This window comes from Sturnira hondurensis, unplaced genomic scaffold, assembly GCF_014824575.4.
Source record: "Sturnira hondurensis isolate 20B ecotype Veracruz unplaced genomic scaffold, ASM1482457v3 Scaffold0022707, whole genome shotgun sequence".
Lineage (NCBI taxonomy): Eukaryota > Metazoa > Chordata > Mammalia > Chiroptera > Phyllostomidae > Sturnira > Sturnira hondurensis.
Window position 1 is genome coordinate 2615640 of NW_028095338.1, and position 17217 is coordinate 2632856.

Consider the following 17217-nt stretch of genomic DNA (forward strand, 5'->3'; position numbering starts at 1 on the left):
TAAAAGACTTTTTTCAAAGACTAAATCTAAAGTCTTTTCCACGTTACAATTTAAAGGTGAAATGAGCATTTAGATCACAGGGACATCAAAGAGCATTTCTCTAATCCCTTCTATGCCACGATGTGACTGTGAGCCAGTTACTGGCCCTCGGTTGCTTCTGCAACAAAATGAGAATGTATTAAATGATTCAATTATTTTTCCATGACTTACTAAGCTTCCATAGTCTTCCAGGTGCCTCGCTGGGTGTGTACACTGTGACAACGTGCTCCCTACCAGCTATAATTTCAATATTTCATGAAGTGTGATTGAAACAGACTTGCCTTTACCCTAACACTTCTTTCTAGTTTGAAACAATAATAAAAATACAAAATCTTACAGGGACCCTTTGTAGGAATGTAAACTTTCATGAAGTTTACACAATTGTATAAAAAATCAAATGCCAAATGTCAACTAAAGTGTTTTCCAGAAACTGAAAAAAAAAGGATAATAAAATGCAAATACATTTTTAAGTAGGGAAGCAATTTGCTATTAACGAGAAAATATTTTATTCCTAACTCCCCTCCCCTCAACTCTGCCTCAGCAGCTAATCAACATGTTTATTGAGCATCAGCAATTTGAGTAACAGTGCACTCAACGCTTCAGGAAATGCGCGGAAGTGGAAAATACAGCTTCTATCTTCAAAAAGTGTATTCACCTCGGAGAAGCAAGATGTAAAGTACGTGACTGACTTTTTTAAGTACACATTAGATATCCGGCTGAGAGTGGCTTCCTTCCGAGCAATCATCTAAGAGATTTTACATTTACTCCAACATCACTTCATTACTGAAAACACTTTGGGGGCTGTTCTGTCAGAATTGACTTTAGAGCTTGCAATACATCCTTTCACTGTTTCATTAGTGGAACATCTTCATCTTCGGGGGGTGATTTTTGTTTGTAGGCATAGCCAAAGTCATTTGGAGCCAATAAATTCTGAAACTTTTACGGAAGGAGGGAGAACTGTTCGTGCCAGTCATAGTAGAGGTAGTGGTAGTTGTCACAATAGCAGGAGAAATAGTCACCGCAAAGCCATATGGTTTTATTCCGTGCCTGGCACTGTTCTGAGCACTTACATATTTAGTGCCTTTAGAAAGACTCCATGGGTGAAGCACAACTGTCACCATCATTTTATAGCTGGGGGACTAAAGCACAGAAGTGGTAGTCAACTTATCCAGGGATACAAAGAAAGGAGGGGGGAGGGTGGTGTTGTCCTCGTTGTTGTAGCTATTTCCCTCCTCCAAAGGTATAGCAGAGGGTGAGCAGGGGCTTCTCATTTGTAACAAGGTCGGGAGGCAGTTCACAAGGAGAACACCCCCTTCTCTCCAAAAACTGTTCTTAAACACTTGAAGCAATGTGGGACTGTGTTTTAATCTCGTTTTATTTTAAAAGACAACTCTCTTCAGCATAAAAAAATTCCATCTGGTCTTAAAATGTGGTCTTTTTACTTTATAATGTTAAAAGATAAATTAAACTTAATTTCTTGAGGCAAATTAAAAATGTCTTAAGTTTACTTGAGCAAAACTCGATGCAAACATGGCGGTGTCAAACAGGAAGTGGTTACGGCACTTCACCAACAGGGACTCAGGGAAAGAATTCTAGAGAAGAGGCAAAGCAAAGTGATCACTGATGGGGTATCACCTACAGCCTAGTTGGCTATTTGTGACTGTTGGCCCCTAGGTCTCAATTTTGTACCCTTCAGGCATTTACAGGCTTAGATTTGGTTTTGCTTCCATAGACCACTATCGCATTAGAGACACCTCAGTCAAATGACTTTCTTGTTTAATTAATTTAACCATTAATATATCTTGAATGCACAAAAATATAAAAGATTCTGGTTGAGTACATAGCTTGGAATAAATGCTCCAGAGCAGGAAGCAATTCCTGCCTAAGGAGAAACAGAGGCGGTCATGAGAAAAACCATAGAGAAAGAGACCTTGGCTTTGCATAATCTTACTGCCAAGATACACTTAATAAGACCAGTTGTTTTCATCTTCCAAACTTAGTTTACCTAATCACATATTTTACAATTTTTTATTTTATTTTATTTTTTATTTTTCAATTACAATTTATAATTTCTTTATTTACTTGTGATGGTTTAGCCTTCATAGACCTGATGATATTTTATAGTATATACAAACTCTGTATCCAAACTCCTTTAATTCTGAAAAAGAAATTGACATATCAGGTATGATCACCTTACCTCTAAGACCAGGTACTATTGACTCTATTTACTATGCTTCCTTTTAGCTCTGTAAGCCTAGGTCTCAAATATATATAACTGTTGGTTTGGGTAGGCTAACAGTTGTACATTTTTAATAGCTTTGGAAGAAACAAAGTATGCAAATGTTCACAGAAAGTTATTTTTTAAATTTGCTTTGAAAGTAAGTTACTGAGCAGAGAGAACACTAAATTCAATTCCTTCTAGTTAAGTTAGTATTTGACTCTTCCCCACCCCCACTTTTTTGTTTGCTGTTGTTATTGTTTGTTTGCTTGCTTCTCTGTTTAATATGCACATTAAATGTAAGCCTATGTTTAACCTCAGCCATGATGAGGCAATTCAATCTAGTAAAAAGACCAAAGGCCCAATATCCAGAGCTGAATTCTAGCTTAGCTCTGGCAAGGATTACCGTGTAATCATCAGCAAAGCTGTGAACATCTCTCACCTTAGTTATTAATGAAAATGGAAATCCAAGAAAACTACAGAAGAATCAGAATGAAGAACAAGAGAATATATCATAGACCATAGTTATAAGAGTAGAGGAGAGACTAAGCAGACTTGTAACATAAGAATGGAAGAACCAAAAAGTAAAAGACGAAAAGTGTACTAAGAAATCAAAATGAAGAAAGCAAGTGGGCTTATTGCAAAACAGTTCACATTTAAGTAAGGAAGGGGAAGATCAAAAAAAAAAAAAGAAGAGGGCATGAGGGGGAAGAAGAGGAGGACACGGAGAAAGAGGAGAGTCATGAGGTGGGAAGAGGAGAAAGAGAAATGGAAGGAGGAGAAAGATTAAAAGAATGAAGAAAAGGAGAATAAGAAGAAGGTACAGAAGAATGAGAAGGAGGCAAAGATGAGGGGGAGGGAGATAAGGAAAGAAAAAGAAAAGATGTGGCTATCCTTCAGTAAAATCTAGATCATATAAATATGGCTTACACCTACACTAAAATGGTATGCAGAGTAGTAGAGATGATGACTATCTACACACTTCCACATGTAAAGATGTTCCAAACATGAGGTAAAAAAATTATAAAACAGCATGTCTGTTGGGCATTTTTGGTTAAAATAATTATTATAACTCCACAATGGTCTAAGTGAAAATATATTTGCGATAATAATATAAAAATTATCTAAGTACAATTATCCCTGGGGGATAGAACTAGATAATCCTTATTTGTAAGTTTTTTAAATCTGGAATGGGTTTTCTGGATTTTTTTGCATGTACATATTATTTTAATACTCAGAAAACAAAACATTAATGCCATGGGATGAGACTCAGCAAGAGGGAAAAATGAATTTGTGACAACTCAGGAGTTATCATCACCAACAAATGAGGTAAAGCTAGAGAGGCAGACTGCCTGTAGGTTTGATCTGGATTGAAAAGAGGGTATATTGTCCCACTAAAATGAAACTATTTGTTGGGTTAATGGCTGCAAAGATCAGCATGACCACAGTCAGACCTCATTCTGCATTGGAGGAGGCAAGATGAACCACAATTAATAAAGATGTTTTTATGGTTTGTTTATTGTTTGTTATATGTTCTATCAGTAAGAAGGTAAAAATCAAACAATCACTGCAGGTAAATATTAAATGCCATATTTCATACTGAAAGAATTTTACAAATAAAGAAGCTGCAAATAAAGATGAGTGGGTTTTAAGGAAAGGAGCACTGAATGCAAGATAGCTTAATTATTAAAGGGTACATATGTGCTTTGGTATCAAATGGGTGTAAGTTTGAGCATTGGCTCTGCTACTAAAGATCTCTTGTGTTTTTCAGAAAGTTGCTTGGGCCCTAGCTAATGCACTTAGACAAGAAAAGGAAACAAAAGGTATATACACATTGGGAAGAGAGAAATATAACTGCCCTTGTTGGCAGACGAGAGTCTATACAGAAAACCCAAAAGAATTGACCAAAAAAAGATCCTGGAACAAATAAGCAATCATAGCAAGGTGGTAGCATACAAAATATACAAAAGTCCATTGCTTTCTTATATACCAGCAAGTAACAAGTAGATTTGAAAATACCATTTGTATTAGCTCCGCCCCCCCAAAAAAACACTTAAGTATAAATTTTAAAAAATATGTATAAGATCTATATACAGCAAAACACAAAACTATGAAGAAAGATATTAAAGAAAAACTAAGTAATGGAGAGAGATTCTATACTTAAGGATCAGAAGACTCAATATCATCAACATGTCTGGTCTTCCCAATATGATCTAGAATTCAATCCAATCCAAATCAAAATTCCATCAAGTTATTTTATGGATGTTTTGTGATTCTGAAGTATATGCACAAAGGCAAAAAAAAATCTAGAATAGCCAACACAACATTAGGGGAAAGGGACAAAGTTGGAGAACTGACTCTACCTGGTGTCGAGCTACTATCCAGCTACAGTAATCAAGACAACGTGGTATTGGTGAAAAAATAAATAATAGATCAGTGGAACAATAGAGAGCCCCAAAATAGACCCATATAAATATGCTTAACTGATCTTTGACAAAGTAACAAAGGCAATACACTGGAGAAAAGACAGTCTTTTCAAGAAACAGTGCAGGAATAAGTGGACATCTGTTCACATGCACACACACGCACGATCTAGACGCAGACCGCACACCCTTCACAGACATGAACTCAGAGTGGGTCATAACCTAAATGTGACACGAAACTATGCAACTTCTGGAATATAGCACAGGAGAAATCCCAGATGACCTTGGGCAGGGTGATAACTTTTTAGATACAACACCAAAGGCACAATCCATGAAAGAAATCGTTGATAACCTGGACTTAATTAAAATTAAAAACTTCTGTTTTCTAAAATACAATGGCAATAGAATGAGAAGACAAGCCACAGTCTGGGAAAATATATGTGTGAACAGCACATATGGTAAAGGACTGTTAAACAAAATATACCAAGAGCTCAAAAGCTCAACAGTAAGAAAACAAACAACATGATTAAAAAGTGGGCCAAAGGCATTAACAGACACCCCACCAAAGAAGATATACAGAGAGCAAATAAGCATATGAAAATAAGCTCCACATGATATGTCATCAGGAAAATTCAAATTAAAACAACAATGTGAGAGCAGTATATACCTGTTAGGGTGGCCAGAACCGGGCCCGATGTCATCATCAAGGAGCAGAGAGGGTGGGGAGCAACAGGAACACTCCCTCGTTGCTGGTGGGAGTGCAAAATGATCCAGCCACTTTGGAAGACAGTTTGGCGATTTCTTACAAATCTAAATGTATTCTAACCACATGATTTAGTCATTTCTCTCTTTGGTACGTAGCCAGAGAAGCTGAAAACGTTTATGCAAACATGTTTACAGCAGCTTTATTCCTAATTTCCAACACTTGGAAGCAACCAAGCTTCAGGAGGTGAAGGGCTAAATAAATGATGGTATATCCACAAAATGGAATATTATTAACACACCTCCCTCGAAAAAAAAGAGCTATCAAGCCATGAAAATAGATGGAGGAACTTTAAATGCATATTACTAAGTGAAAAGAGCCAATCTGAAAGTTACATACTGTGCGACTCCAACTATAGGTCATTCTGGAAAAGGCAAAACTTTGGAGACAGTAAAAAGACCAGGGGTTGCCAGGGGTGGGGAGAGAGAGAAATAAATAGGTGGCACAAGAGAATTGCTAGGGCAGTGAATTTACTCTCTATCAGTGATTTTTTTAGCCTTTTTCATCTCACAGCACACATAAACTAATTACTGTTGGCATTCTTTAATTGGACAGTCTAAGGGAAAAGGAGGTCAGCGTCCCTGACTAAATATCAGGTATTGCATGTTTCAAAAATTCCTGTGGCACACCGGTCGAAAATCACCGCTCTGTATGACATGACAATGACTTATACATATCGTTACAAATTTGTCCAAACCATAGAATTTATAACACGAAGAGCAAACTCCAAACTAAGAGCTTGGGTCAATCGCGATGTGCCACTGAAGGTTTATCGATTGTATCAGATTCACTGACCTGCTGGAAGATGTTGATAATGGAGGAGGCTATACACATGTGAGGGCAAGAGTTATATGTGGAATCTTTCTTCCCAATTATGTTGTGAACCTAAAACTGCCCTTTAAAAAATAAAGCTCTCTTAAAAAAAAGTTACATGGAAGCTGATTTCAGGTTTCTTATGTGTAGACTGGTGAAAATAACTACCAACTTCATAGAATTGTTATGATGATTAAATGCAATGTTTATAAGCCACTAAGTGCTTCATGAATGATAATTACTGTACTGCACAGAACATTTTACCTAATAAAGTACAGATGAACACAGCATTAGCATAAGTAAGAAAAACAAAACTGCCTAAGAGAAAAATGTGCAAAACAAAAAAATTCTCATGTATAATCCTTGAATATATTCAGGAGCATACTGATTAAATCCATTGGTGGAAAAAAAAGAGAAAAGTAAGTCTACAGCAAAAAAAAAAGAGCTTTAGAAAAGCAAGAGGGTACAAACACTTGTTATAAAGAAAAAGTAGAAAATTTTTAACAAGGATTCTTGAGATTGGACATAAATATAATCTTAAAGACCCTATTGACTCTCAACTACTGAAGTTCAAGGTATGTGAAAGAGTCATGAGATTAATTAGTCAGAAAATAAAAGTATGAAATCTGAGTTAATAAGTTGATATGAATCAGATAGTTGACTGGGTATAGGAGGAAAGAAACTTAAAGATGTAAAGTAATGTCCTCAGTCCTTCAGAATTTACAAAGCACTTTGAAATGTTAGTGTCTCCATTTTCTTTTGACCTTTACAACACCCTCATGAGTGAAACAGAACAAGATACTGATATTCTAACTTTAGAGATGAGGAAGATAACAATCCAAGAATATAAATGACTTGCTCAAAGTCACAAAGAAGCTGTTGAGATTAGGCTACTCAATTATTTACTGAGCACCTATTTTATAACAATCAGGAACTGTGCAAAGAACTGATGCTAGAAATACAAATACAAGAATCTCCATCTTGTTGGAATTCGCAGTCCAGAAAGGAACATCCAGGGTTCACACCTCAGGCCTATGAGAAACAGCTTTCACCTGCCCTTCCCAGCATGACTCCCCACCCTCTCGCCCTGTCCTCTGTTCTGAGTCTGTCCTGAATGGGTCACCACTACAAGCTCCTTGGTTTCCATCTGAGATTGACCACTGGGGAGCCCTACAAGAAGTTCAGGGGTGCAAAGGAGGGAGAAATCATGGTATGCAGTTCTCTGAAACCCCTTTGTGGGGTCTCCTCAGGCTGTCCCCACAGCAATTGCACTCTCAATTGCAGTCCCCGGCTCTTCCCAAGAAAATTCCCTTCCCACATTCCAGCTCCCTCCCTTCCAGCCTTTGGATCGAGGGGTGCTCACCGCTCTACCGCTACTGGTCCCCGGTTTATGCACTATCCCTGTGCTTCTCTCACACCCCACTCACACCTATAAATAAACCTTCCTGAAATTATTCTAATTTGAGTGTCCCATCTGTTTCCTATTAAGAGGCTAACAGATATAATCATTGGTGCTGGAAATAGCCATAAGAAACAGATCCCCAAAAATGATGTTTAATTGGGCTTTTCATATATTTTAAGTACAGGGAAATGGGAAGTTGATTACTCATAGGTAGGCTGCATTTTTCAGTAAAACCCAGAATATAAAAGGGATCTGCCAGGTCTAGGCTACATGGTGAGCTTCCCTGTGTCTTGGTCCTTATGACCCAGCAGACCCATGGGGACTGGAAGCATCTATGGCAGAGAGAGATGCTGAAGGGAGCCTTCTGGCAAGCCCCATCAGAGAACCACAGTGCAGATCTCTAGGCTGTCGGGGTAAAACCATGTTCTCATTTGCCATTACTTGTTTTTCTTAAGAGCAGTCCCTCACTTGTCTCTGGAACCTGGTACAGACTCATCCTGTGTCCATGTGGCAGTAGTGGCTGTGGGATCATGCTCAGTGTGGACTGGATGTCACCTGACCCAGCAAACCATAGATCAATTATTCGCACAAGCACTCCATTATTAAACTGCATGTTCCAGATGAGGCCCACTCCAGGCTCGAAGACACAAACAGCAACGGCAGGTGTTTCAGGCCCTCCTGGTATCTAAACCCAAAGCTTCACCTCCTTTCCCACAAAACAGCAAGGCCTTCTGGATGGATCCATGGAACTGAAATAACTGCCTTTCATTTTCAGTTTGGGAGCACATCATTTTGCTGCCTTGAAAAAATAATTTAGGAGAAATCTGAGGGGTTTTCAAAAACATGCTATGGTTTTTGTCAATGGAATTTAAAGTATATACAGTTTCATATTTACAGTTATCTCAATGGCCTATTTACATCGCTCGGAAAGCTCGCCTACTCTCACTACAGACGAGGACAGCATTAATATTCTTATACCTTTGAGAAGCGAGGTGTCATTTCTTATGAAAAGCCTTTATAATGTGCTTTCCAGCCCACGCAGCTCTCATTGTTACAGAGCAGTCTTAAAGGGAGTCAGGAGGCACCAGAAAATTGGTTATTTTTTAAGGTTAATTGTAGGCATTTTTTGCTGGGCTCCTGGGAAGCAGTGTTCCACAAACACAAGAACACCTACATTGCTCAGCACGCAGGCTCCCAGAATGGTTCGGATGAGGAAGCAGGGGTAGGGTGGGTGCAGTAGAAGGAAGGACCCCATGCAATGCCTGCCTGTTGTGTACTTACCATTTGACATGAATTATGTCAAAAGAACTGCAATATAGATGATCCCACCCAATGGACGACAGATGATGGGGTAACTGGCCCTGCCAGAGACAAGAGGGTGCTCTCTGATTGGCAGAGAAGATCTATAAATGCAAGCCTCCTGGGACAAGAAGCTTAGGAAACATGGTCAAAGGCAGGAATGACAGAGAGATGGCAATGGGGGATGAGAGAAAGTGCTAAGTGCAGCCACAGTGACCGAACAGGCAGTTAGGAACAGGGCACCGTGTTAAGAAATAGGCGACCTGTCAGTAGAGAAGAAAATGAACAACAGAGAGTCAGAAATAAAAAAGTCTTCTCTGTGAGAGGGCAACCAGAGCCCTGGTCTATATTTCAATAACTGAGAAAAAGAGAGGGCGTCTCTACTCTGTATGTGAAGCGTGAGGGGTGGGAACTATACAGGATAAGGGCACCAGGACATCACTGCCTCTTAAAAATGTCACTGTGACACTCTGGTGATTTGATGACCAGTTTAAGAAAAGTTCTGTAGTGGGGAACTGGGTATCAGAGATGCATGAGTATCTCTTCTTGTCAACCACAGAACAGAAATAATGATAATACCAGGAGTATATAACTCATTAGCTGTACAAGTCATTTAACCTTCACAACAGCCCTATGAGGTGATTATCCTCACTTTACAGATGATAAACTGAGGTAGAGAGAGGTTTCAGTAACTTGTACACCCTCTAGAAAGGAGCAGAAACAGGGTTGGAATCTCTCTGCCGAACGGACTACACCTGTGATCCCTAGACGACCTGCGATTTAATCTTCCTTCTTCACTCCTCTTCGCCCAGAATCTAGCACAGCGGGCACTCTGACTATTTGTCTGAATAAATGAAGGTGTAGTAACAGGAAAAGTACATTTTTCTCTCGTGACAGGTTCACAAATTATTGTCACATGAAACACCTATTCTAATCTTTTCCAAGAGCGAACATGGACATTTACACACAAGGTGGAAGTGTGTGCATAGAAAGATGGTTCGTTAATCAATTCCAGATTGATTGTTCTACACTAAAAACACCTCAAAAGTGCCAACGTGTTTTGGTTGTTCTTTATTTGCTTACTTGACCATTTTTTTTTGTGATGAAAAGTTGTAGAGCCAAATCAAAACCTCCAGGACCACAAGGCATTTTTTTTCCATTTCAGCCCAGAGCTCAATGTTAGTAGGTGTTCAATACATTTTTTAAAAAAATAAATGATGAGGAGCAGGGCTTGTTTTGCTGAACTGAATGAAGAAATAGAATACCAAAATTATATTCTAGTCAACAGATCTCAGAGTGCTTCAGTCTCCATCCCAGTATCTACTAAAGGGCAGAAGAATTATTTTAAATATGAGTATTGATTTCAGTGAGAGAGGAAAGAAGAAACATTGATTTCTCCCACACACACACCCCAACCAAGGATGGAACCCAAAACCTAGGTGTGAAGGGCAGAAGATTTTTTATCAGCAGCCGTCTTGCAACTAACTTTATGAGGCCGACACATTTCTCAGAAGATCGTTGGAAGAAGAGGGCATCAAAATAAGAATAGAAGCAACAAAAGCAACAAACACTGTCGAGTGCTTATTGTATGCAAAATACTCTCCCAAATGCCCTGAGATGAGTACTTCCAACCTCAGAATCACAGATGAAGTATGAGGACACCAGAGGTAAGGACCTGACCAAAACCACAGTGAGAAATGGAAAAGTCAGGACTCGAACCCATACAATTTACCTCCAGAGCCTATGCAATAATAAAAGGCAGAGAGACTGCACAAAAGAACTGAGTGTTTTAGGTAAGGAATTCTGAGCTCATCAGTTTATTGCTATAATAGTGGATTATTTTATTGCTGTTCCAGCCCCTATCCTATCCTGGAAGGTGCCAGTGACTGAAGCACTAAGAACACACTAAGTTGATACTGTGAGGTTTGCTGAGAGAAGGAAATCTTACCCTTACCAACAGCAGGGATGGACCTAGAGAGCATTTTGCTAAGTGAGGTCAGCCAGTCAGAGAAAGATAAATATCATGTGATTCACTTATATGTGGAATCTAATGAGCAAAATAAGCTAACAAACTAAATAAAAACAGAGCCATGGATACATGGAACAGAGCAACAGCTGTCAGGCAGTGGGGGTTGAGCAGCTGGGTGAAAAAGGCGAAGGGGTCAAGCAAAAAATAAATAAATAACTTGCAGACACAGACAACAATGTGGTGATTACCAGAGAGGAAGTGGGTGGGGGAGGTAGAAGAGGGTACAGGAGGAACGAATGGTGGTGGAAGGAGACTTGACTTGGGGTGGTGAACACACAATTCAATATACAGATGATGTATTATAGAATTGTACACTTGAAGGCTATATTACTGCTTCAACCAATGTCCCCCAAATAAATTCAATTAAAAAAATAAAAATAAGTTGCCCAGGCCAGTGTGTTTCAGTTGAACGGAGTGTTATCCCGTAAACCAAAAAGTTGCAGGTTCAATTCCAGGTCAGGACACATACAAGTGATAGCTGATCAATGTTTCCCTCATATTGATGTTTCTGTCCCTCTCTCTCTTCCTCTGTTCCCTTCTCTCTAGAATCCATAATCATGTCCTCCAGTGAGGATAAAACTAATTAATTAATTAGTTTTAATTAATTAATCAATTAATTAATTATTTGCTAAGGGAAAAAAGCACCATTTTGAAGCTTTCAAATCCACTTTCTATAATCCATTGTTTACAGACCACAACATGGATAGAATAATACTATTGTGCTCTTGACCACCCCTTTCTGAGTTTGTTACATCAAAAAATGTAATTTTAGAACCAGAGACTTATTTGAGATTACTGATACTCCTTAAATATTAGAACACAGTTAACACTAACTCTGAAGAAAGACTTCCATCTAGAATTTCCCCCAGTGTCATTGAATACCCATTGGGCACCCATTGTACCTGTGCCCACCCTGTACTGACCTTGTTTCCTAAAACCCAGCGGACTCTTTCCCACCCTACACACTTTGCACAGGCTCTTTCCTCACCCGTGACCTTCTTCTCTTTGATCTGTGCATGGATATCTGCTTCTCACAGTTCAGATTTTTAGATTAAATGTGTCCCTGACCTCCCAAATGAAAGTAACCACCCAGACATCATCCCATCCTATTCTAATTCCCGGCACAGCACTTGTAACTCTATGATGTTGAACTATGTGTCCTACTGGAATGAAAAAAGTGCCAGAGAGCAGAATCATCTTTTGTCTAATTCACCACAATATCTCCAGGTTATAGAACAGGATACCTGACAAGTGAATGAATGATAAAATGAATAACTGAATGCCATTCTCCTACCTATTAATATAGCTTCACCGATTTGACCTATAAACCCAGATGTCATTCACAACATGAAATGTTACCCCCAAAAGAAGGCACAATTTAAGATTGTCATTACTGTCATTTAGCTATACAAGTTGCATGGCTCTGAAATTTTTATCAATGTCACAAAAATTACAAAGAATCCAGAGATAATATGAACTATTTCTGCCAAAGTGACACCTTCCCAGTAGAGAATTGTTGTGATTTTACTTTCCAAATACAAAACAACCTTTAGATTTGGGTGTTTGTCTTGCAGCCTAGAAAACTATTAATGATGAGCTCTCACTTCAGTCTTTCCAATATGTATTTTATAACCTAGTAATAAAATAAAAATAGATGAACTAGAAAGCATCAGACCAGAGATCTGCATGGTTTATTGAACCTTTGAAAGTAATCTGTATTGGTACCTTCTCAGCTATTGATTTTTTTCTTTAATCTGCCTTCACTGCATTGCTATAAAGGCTTAATATAGTTATGTTCAATAAGCAACTTGACATTCTCAAGTAGAAATTCAATAAAATGAAGTTTGTTCTTTTTTTTTACTTTTAATGCTTTTACACTTGATAACATAAATAAAAAGCAATAATATCCCATCACTTTAGAAATAATTGGGCTCACATATTGGGCTCTCACCATTCTGGTAAGAATTCAAAACTTACAATATATATACCCAAATAAATTGGGCCACTGATAAGCAGGAGGAACAAAGTTAAAGACAGTGGAAAGTCACCACCTTATTAAAATAAGTGAGGACTAATTAACTTAATTACACTGAAAGGAGCTGAAATCTCTACCTAATAAGCATACATATAGTAAAATAAAATTTCACCAGCCAATCAATGATCTGACTCGAACCTGATGGTACAATTGTCAACAGTGAGCATTTAATTTGGCCTTCAAATCCTCCTTTGACTACTTTTTTATTCACTAAGATTATCAGTGAAGTGTGACTCGCTATAAAAGTGATATTTGTGGTCTGGACATTAGCCTCAGACATGAAACTGAATAGATATGAATATAGAGACAGATGCATAGCTATAGTAGGTAAGTGCGTTTGTGTCACGATCTGCTAAAACTCTACTACAGAGTACAGCAGTATCAAACTCAAAAGGCATTTTGGCAAGACCACACTTCATTTACAAGGTGTTTTAACTTTGTGATCTTTCTAATTTAGGATCCTTATTTTGAAATATATAAAATAAACAGAACATGTAATAATAGAATATAGTATAAATTCATTCTGTCTTTTCAAGGGCTTCTCTTGGGGACATAAAATTCATTTTAGAATAAAATACCTCATGCTTTGGCCAATTCTCCATCATGCAATACACTGGGTAATAATCACTCACCAGCTCTTGAACCTGTATTCCCGAACTGCAGCATGTAGCATGTAAAAAAATATAGCACCACGTAAATATTTCCAACTGAGAAAATGACATCAATTAAAAAAGTATATTTTGGCAAGTCAATATTTATGGCATGGAAATCCTTTATCATGCAACGTTTAAAAAAACTTTGACAAAACTGATGTGAAACACACACCAACCATAGCAAATGTATTTAAATTCCTCCATTGCTTATGCTGTTTTCAACTGAGCTTTCTACACAACAAAATCAAGCAATTCCTTCTGATATCCAGAATAATTTGCTTGAACCTCTCAAATGTTTTCCTCATTCATCAAACAAAAATGTGTTGGCATTCATTCTCAGGTGTTTTTTTTTAACCGACCAACACGCATGGCACGGTAGCTCAGCAATTCTTCATTATACTAATGGGGGAAGGGGGAGTTAACTTGACATCAAACCTAATTGACTAAAATCTCACTAATTCTTCTAAACAGGGATAGGTTCTGCTTGATTAGTGACAGTAATTTAGTACAGAACATGTTTAGATAAATACACTTCTATTGCTCTTCAGAACTCACTCTAATGAAGGGCTCCTGCAGAGAGCTCAAGGTACAGTGGAGATCCTTAAGAAAACCTGCCACATTCCATAGATTAGGTTAATATAGCATATCACTTATATAATAGCAACTTGGTGTTTAATAACTTCAAAACTTTAGGTGCATCTTGCCTATAATTTGCTTCAAAAGCAAATTTTATAGATGCTGCCAAGATACTCTACAGCCCAGCCTATGAGCAAAAGATAATAAATTGTCATTTATCAGCTATGATTGATTAGTAGAGTCAAAATTAACAAGGTTTCACTATGCAGGCAATCCTCAACTCAGTACAAATTATATTTCAAAAGTTCATTTGTAAGATAATTGCTAGAAGTCAGAACTGATTAGAGTAATGTTGCCATTAGGAAGTGAGCATCATGTCTACGAAAGGAAAGTGGGTTTGGGACTCAAGACCCCAGGAGGGGATCTCATCGTAGCTTTGCCATTTACTCTCTGTGTGAACTTGAGTGAGTTAGTTGACTTAATGGAGTCTTAATTTACTTATCTGTGAACAGATTTAATACCTATCTCACAGGGTTTTGTAGGAATTAAGCATAATAATAGCTGTAAGGCACCTACTACAGTGCTCGCTACTCTTACCCCTGGGCATTTATTTTCTTTTTTTTTTCCTCAAGTATCTCTCTATATCAGAGAACATTAGCTGGGGGATTATAGAGGTGCTTCAGTGGGTTCATGAATCCCCTTAAATTGTATGCACTAATTGGTTTTTCTGTCTATTCTGTTGCAAAATCCAATAAGCTTCATCAAACAGCCTCCTAAGGGAAGTGATGAAGAACCAGTGCTCTGTAGAGAAATGTTCCAACATTTTTCAAAACTGTAAAAGGCCAAATGTTTAAAAATAATAATTGGCCTACATACAGCCACCTGGTAGACTCCTTCAGTAAGCCCCCACAGGTGTGCATGCGGCCCCTTCAGGGTCACAAGGTCACAGAATGAGAAGTCGTTCCATCCAGAGCCACACACTATGGAGGCTTTCTGTCCCCTTTGCCAGCCAGAATCTAATTGTATGTTCGCACCCCTGTTTTCTACTTGCCATCTCCCTTACTTATACTCTGGAAGGTGGCCTATTGTTTGCAACTCCAGCAGGCTGCTCCAGGCCTTGCTGAGGGGGTCAGGCAGAAGGCTGGCTGCCGGGGGCTCTGGTTTCCAGGATGAGAGGGCAGACAAGCTGAGGCTGCAAGGTCACTGTGCATTCTGGGCTGCCTGTGGCCCAGGGTGGAAAATGCAGAACACCTCATTTGTCCTGCAATGTTCCTCCAGGCCCTCTGAGAAAGCTTAACATGGTGCTCTCTTTGGAGGAGAAATGCTCACGGTGATAGTGTTGTTTATTTCAGAGCCTGGACTAAATGCTGTATTTAGAACTGAAGTGATAAATGAATAACTGATACAGCTGTTGGCTACTGAGCTTCCATATGTATCCCTCTATGAACATCCAAATTCCCTTTCAACAAACAGAACAACTCTGTATTTCTAACTAGTAAGGCACATCTCTCCTTATAAGTGAGGATCATACAGCGTATTAATTACTCCTCGAATTCAGCCACAATCTCACTGAATAGTCTGTAACCTAACATTATAATGTTAACTTCCAGTAACATGTATGTTAAATAATTCAAAAATGGTGGTAGGAAATAAGAAAATGATGGTTATGTACAAATAAACATATGTATGTTACAAAAATAAATAAATAAAAATTATAATTGGAAGTATCCTCCACACCCGGGTTAGTGTTCATCCAACCTCCCTCACTAGCAATCCTTCAAGGTGGCTACAAGCATCACCTTCTCAGGAGAGCATCTGTGTCCACTTCACCCGCATCTCTTCCAATCCCAGCACGTGCCACATCTTTCTCAACCCAGCAACTCGTGTACACCTCTGCTACAAGTGCTCTCCGACTATGCTGGGTTTACATGCCTGTAAGTATCTTTAAGGAATACCAAGTCCATGGGAGAAGCCTGTCAAATAGATAAGAATTTTTTTCCTTCACAAAAACTTATTTATGTATGGATTTCATTCGAAGTGGCCACGTGAGTTGATGAGAAGCATACAAATCAGGAAGCAACTTAGCTTTGTTTTAAAAAAAACTTTGAGTGGATCTAAGTTCAATAAATCCCCACCTCCCACTTTTCTCATCTGTGAAATGGAGATAATCACACTTCCAATCAAGGTTGTACATTAATAATATCAAAAAGTACTGAGTATATTCCCTGCACATGATAGGTCCACCACCATCACTATTGTTGCTATTAACTATTCAGAAGTGACAGGTAATAAAAATCTGACATACTTAGTAATGGGTTCCCATACTGGGCACTGGTTCAGAGACCAGAGAAAAGAAAATCTGCGCAGAGACAGCCTTCCAGGACGTGTAGTGCAAAATGATGTTTCTGGAACTTCTTACACAGGAGCAGGCTACTTTCACATGTGACCGCCTGGCCCCCTGAACCCTCCGAGGTTTGCAGGCAGGCCATTCTCTCTGCAACAGTGTGGGACTCTGCCCAGACAAAATGCCACTCTCCGTGCCTCACAACTGTGCACAGTGGTGCCCAAACTCACAGGCTCCAGGCGGCACAGGGCAACATCTCCACCCCTGAGAGGATGGGCACAGTCTCAGGGCCGAGAACGCTTCCATTCTAGTAAGCTGATCTTTTATTGTCCTTTGTCTTACCAAGGAGGGTCCACTATGCACTTGAGGTCCATAGGGTTTCTTCTACTCAAAACAGGACACTACCCCATTTCACCCCATCCCCCGACCGTTTTCTTCTGCTTTTCCTTTCTAATGCTCCTAAAGATGGCATTGCCTAGTACATGGCATTTTGTCCCCCCAAACCTCTTCCAATGACCCTTGACACCAGGAAATTTGTTCTGAAGGGAAAGCAAATCAGTATCAAAATTCAACCCAATTGCCTTCATAACCTTTATTCAAACTTGCCATTGGGTTGGTTCTCC

General features: G+C 38.9%; 1 protein-coding gene across 1 annotated transcript in view; it reads right to left on the reverse strand.

Annotated features, from left to right (window-relative positions):
* Window positions 1-17217, reverse strand: part of SLC39A8 (solute carrier family 39 member 8) — a 69220-nt gene that overhangs the window by 4490 nt on the left and 47513 nt on the right. The window lies entirely within an intron of this gene.